This window comes from Leopardus geoffroyi, chromosome A2, assembly GCF_018350155.1.
Source record: "Leopardus geoffroyi isolate Oge1 chromosome A2, O.geoffroyi_Oge1_pat1.0, whole genome shotgun sequence".
Classification (NCBI taxonomy): domain Eukaryota; kingdom Metazoa; phylum Chordata; class Mammalia; order Carnivora; family Felidae; genus Leopardus; species Leopardus geoffroyi.
This window is the reverse complement of record NC_059331.1, coordinates 116,474,203-116,478,994: the sequence shown is the minus strand read 5'-3', so window position 1 is coordinate 116,478,994 and position 4,792 is coordinate 116,474,203. Positions and strand designations below refer to the sequence as shown.

The 4,792-nt window shown below is 40.0% G+C and overlaps 1 pseudogene; it reads left to right on the top strand.

Annotated features, from left to right (window-relative positions):
• The first annotated feature begins 2,306 nt into the window (after positions 1-2,306).
• Positions 2,307-2,795, top strand: LOC123607656 (annotated as a pseudogene).
• The last annotated feature ends 1,997 nt before the right edge of the window (positions 2,796-4,792 follow it).

Genomic DNA, 4,792 nt, shown 5'->3' with positions numbered 1-4,792 from the left:
TTGAACACTCAAGGCTTTATGCACACCAGGCTGTTCATCCTCACTGAACATAAAAAGCCTGTGTTTGCTCTTTGTGTTATCAAGGTGTATTATCTTTGGGTATTATCAAGGTGCTCTTTAGTTCATAATGCTTTGAATAGAGAAAATTTTAAAATACTCTTTTTGCCCCTTCCATTCTCTATACTTCATATGGTTCCTTCCATTCCTTGTTCTTAGGATTTTATCACTATCTGTAAAGCCAAATCACATTCTTAAGATTTCCCAGGATGGTCTCAAGGACTCAGTTCTCAATGGCTGGTAAAAGAATTCATTCTTACATCTGTTGACCATATGTCAACACCAAATCTATGCTAGGTGTTTCATATCATATAAGCATTTTATAATGCATATAGGACAGAAACTCATATGTGCAAGGTACCGAACAAAGACAGTTAACACTTCACAAAACAAAATTAAAAATACATTATTGTACTAAAAATTAAAAAGATGATAAATGTTCCTTGAAGTTTAAGTTCAGTTTTATAAGTTCAGATAACTGTTAAATTGATAATCTTGATACAGATGAAAGAAGGAAACATGTTTTCTCTTCTCCTTGGAAAGGAAAATGCATTATCTTCTCTTCACAGCTTTCGGGTACCTGACACCTGAACTTGGCCTTGGGCCAGTGAGTGACTCACTTACTCAGTTACTGCCAAGGTAATGAAAGGGTCTTTTGTTCCATCAATTGCAAGTTTTGCAAGATGTTAGACAGAAACACAGTTTAGAAATGTCAGTGGACACCACCCTCTCAGTAAGGGAGCCCAGAGTCCTGGGGCCCCATGGTGGCTCATACTTTGTCTCAGATAGTCTATCAAAGAGGCAGTGTGAAGAGATCCAGGCTCCAAGACTCCTAAGCCAAGCTGAGAAGAACTGCCCAGGTAATGGCTTTGGCTCTGCTGGAACATTAATCCAGGCAGAGATAGCACAGGGGAGCTTGATGGCACAAATCTTCATTTAGGCAGCAACTTGACTTAATTATGCAGTTTCAGTCAAATTATTCAGCATTTCTGAGCCTCCCTTCTTCCCCCTCAGGTGATAACAAAGATCCTGAACCACTGTCTCTCAGCTATTCTGAGGGATAGGTAACATAATCAAAGGATGTTCAAGAAGACATAAAATGATAGCCTTAAACTAGTCAGCCTTCATTTTACCTACCACTATGTCCCTAAGACCACATCAAATCCAGAGCACACGTTTGCTTCAGAAGACTTTTTTGGGAAAATTTCTGGGAACAGATGAAGTTCAGGTGAAAGAGGAGGTGAAGCATTTAGGATATATATTGATGTAGATATGGGTTTTTGTTTTGCCTTCTTTTCTTCTATTTTGGTTTCTTAATGATATGACCTTAAACTGGGTGATTTTTTTTCACCTTTCTTGGTCTCCATTTCAATATCTGTAACATAAGAAATTTCCACTTGAATGCTCGATGAGCTTCTTGAAGCTAACTGTACTGAATCAAATTCTCCAAACTAGCCCATGACAATGGCATCAGTAACTCCATGCTGTAATGGCTCATCCAGACACTTGGGGTCTGTCTCCCTTGACTCTGCTCTCTTATACCCCACATCCAATCCATTTACAAATCCTGTTGGCTCTACCCCCAAAACAACCACAATATCCAACCATGCTTCCCACTCTCATGAAATTCCTCTGTAATAACTGGAACTCATTATCCTTTATCACCTCTCCCTGAAGAATTGAATCATCTCTAATTGCTCTTTCCACTTTTCCCTTGTTTGTCTCCTTTTTCCCAGTAATTTCCTAAACCCTCTGTATCCCTGCCTGAGGATCCTGATGGTAAAGTATGAGACAAAGGTTTCTGTGTCCCAGAGAGCAGAAGTAAGGAATAGGCATTGAAATAGGAAAGGAGGTAGAGTCAACAAAAGTGTAACTCAATTAACTGATGCTTTGTCCTCAGGGGAACTTGTAAGGGGCACCATGAATACATCTCAGAACCATGCACCTGGGAGAAGGGAAAAAGCATTAGCTTCTGTCTCCCAGTGATCAATGGATGCTCCAAGGGCCTGTTGTCTACCCACCCACCTGCCAAATTGGGTAGTACACGTATGAGTCTAAGGGGATGTCCTATACAATAGCCTTAGAAGAGCCCAGGGCAGGACAGTAGGTATGTGGCACAAGCCAGCAGTGAGGCTTGGCTGGGAGCAACCCCAGTGTGGGTAATGGAGGCCTCACAGATGCATATTGGGCTCTTGGCTGGGCCCAGCTGCACCCAGGGTAGGGTCCCGCAGGTGATTGCAGCGACAGGGATGGATGTAGAGGAAGAGAGCTTTGCACTGTCCTTCTCTTCCACCTCCAATGCAGAATTTGATGCTGTGATCAGATATTTACAGGACTGTATCATGGATGATGAGTTCCAGTTATTACAGAGGAAGTCTATGGACAAGTACTATCAGGAGTTTGAAGACATGGAAGAAAATAAACTCACTTACGTGCCTATTTTTAACAAATGTATGTCTTTGCTAGAAAAGTATATTGAAGAACAGCTGCTGGAGCAGATTCCTGGATTTAACATGGTGACTTTCCCAACAACTCTATAGCACCATAAAGATGAAGTGGCTGGTGACACAGTTGACATGCTGCTCACATTTACAGATTTTCTGGCCTTTAAAGAAATGTTTCTGGACTATAGAGCAGAAACAGGAAAGTGGGAACTGGATTTAAGCAGTGGTTTAGTGGTGACTTCATTGTGCAAATCACCTTCTCCTCCACCTTCCCTGCGTGACCTGCAGCCCTAGGTTCCACCATCAGACAATGGGATCTTTCTGGACATTGCCAGCCCAATAGACTGGAAGAGGCTTTGGCTAATGTGACAGAATACATCTTGGAAATACTGACTCTGTTCCTCAACTCTTCATTAATTTTAAGTATTGACGGGTCAGAAGACAATCATCTAACCCTCCTGGGACCCTGAAGCAACTTCTTGTCTTCAGTAATCCTAGCACTCCTCCCCCAAGTAGACCCCTCTCTCAGGCCTCTGAGTCAGGCTCCTCTGGAGCAAGTTCAAAGCCAGCATTCCACCCTGGCCCCTTCCCCAACATACATATTGGTAGGTCAACAGCATTTGGAAGAACCCACCACTTCCAGCCCTCTTTGTCTCAGCAGGCTCCACATGTCCACCAGGCCTTTTGTGTGCTCACAGCTTTCTACATGCATCAGTTTCAGTCCCGCAGCCACAAAGGGGTTCTTGTCTGTTTGGGAACATTTCTCTAGGGTGTTACTCAAGCCAGCTGAGCTTTCTGAAGCAGCTCCCTTTCCAGCTAGTATTGGCTATAGGAATCAACAGAGAGAGAGATCCCTTACCTGAAGCTACATATGAAAATCAGTTCCTTGTCTTACACTTGTTAGTCCTTGCATCACTGTCTTCTGCTAGTCCTGATGTAGTCTGTTTCTAGAGTTCTCTTTTAAGCATTTTTAGAAAAATATTTTTATAGATGAATCCTCAGGCTAACCTAGTGGATATAATCTTGGAGCTTCCATGACTACCCACTTAAAGATCAAGTTATTATATGTTGTGTGCTTTTTAGCTGTTAGTTCTATGAAAGCAAAAATGCTTTCTGTGTTGGAATTCTTGTTTCACTGGGTACCAGTGAGTGTGTGCTTATGCTAGAAGTATAAAAGATCTCTCTTTCTTACGGCATGTTACGTGTACAGGTTTGCTAAAATCTTTTCTGTATAATCAGTTAGTTTAGGTTTTCTGTTGGGGTAAAGGCTCTGTAGTTCCTTTCTCCTATCAAAATGTCCCTACCAAGTGTCCCCAATGTTCCACTGGGCTGGCTCAGCACAAGTAGGAAATAGCAAACAGCTTTGCTGGTCATCAATGCTTTTATTTAGCATAATGTTTCATAGAAATTACTGACCAGAAAACATGGATGTCACATCTCTAGAAAGAAAAAACATAGTATTTCAATTCTCAATGTGTACCTTCTATATCTTTCAAGTAGAAATAAGACTCTATACTGACTCCAATCAGCTCTTCTGGTTTTAAAGTATAAGCTATAGACTATATGTATTTCTGTAACTGATGTGTGATGCTTGTTAAATACTTTTGTGCCATGAGTAAACTTTAAAAAAAGAAAAAGACAAATACCATATGATCTCACTCATATGTAGAATTTAAGAAACAAAACAAGCAAGCAAAGGAAAAGAGAGAGAGAGAAACCAAGAAACAGACTCTTAACTATAAAGAGCAAACTGATGGTTACCAGAGGGGAGATGGGTGAGGGATGGGTGAAGGGGATTAAGTACACTTATCTTGATGACACTGAGTAATGTATACAATTGTTGAATCACTATATTGTACACCTGGAACTAATATAACATTGTATGCTAACAATATTGGAAATAAAATTAAAAACAATAAAAATAAATAATTTCTATTTCAATAAAAAAAAGAAATGCAAAAACTAATTACTGGGGAAAGAGTAGTCATTTCTGGAACTACTAAATATCCACATGAAAAAGAATGAAGTTGGACCCCTACATCACACCATAAGTTAAAAATTAACTCAAAATGAGTGATAGACCTAAATGTAATAGTTAAAGCTAAAAAACTCTTGGAAGAAAGCAGAAATGAATCTTTATGACCTAGGAGTAAGCATTAGTTTTTTAGATATAGTACCAAAAGCACTAGCAACACAAGAAAAACAAATTGGACTTCATCAAAATTAAAAACTTTTGTGCTTCAAAGGATGCTATCAACATTGACATTGGTACAATCTATAGAGCTTATTCT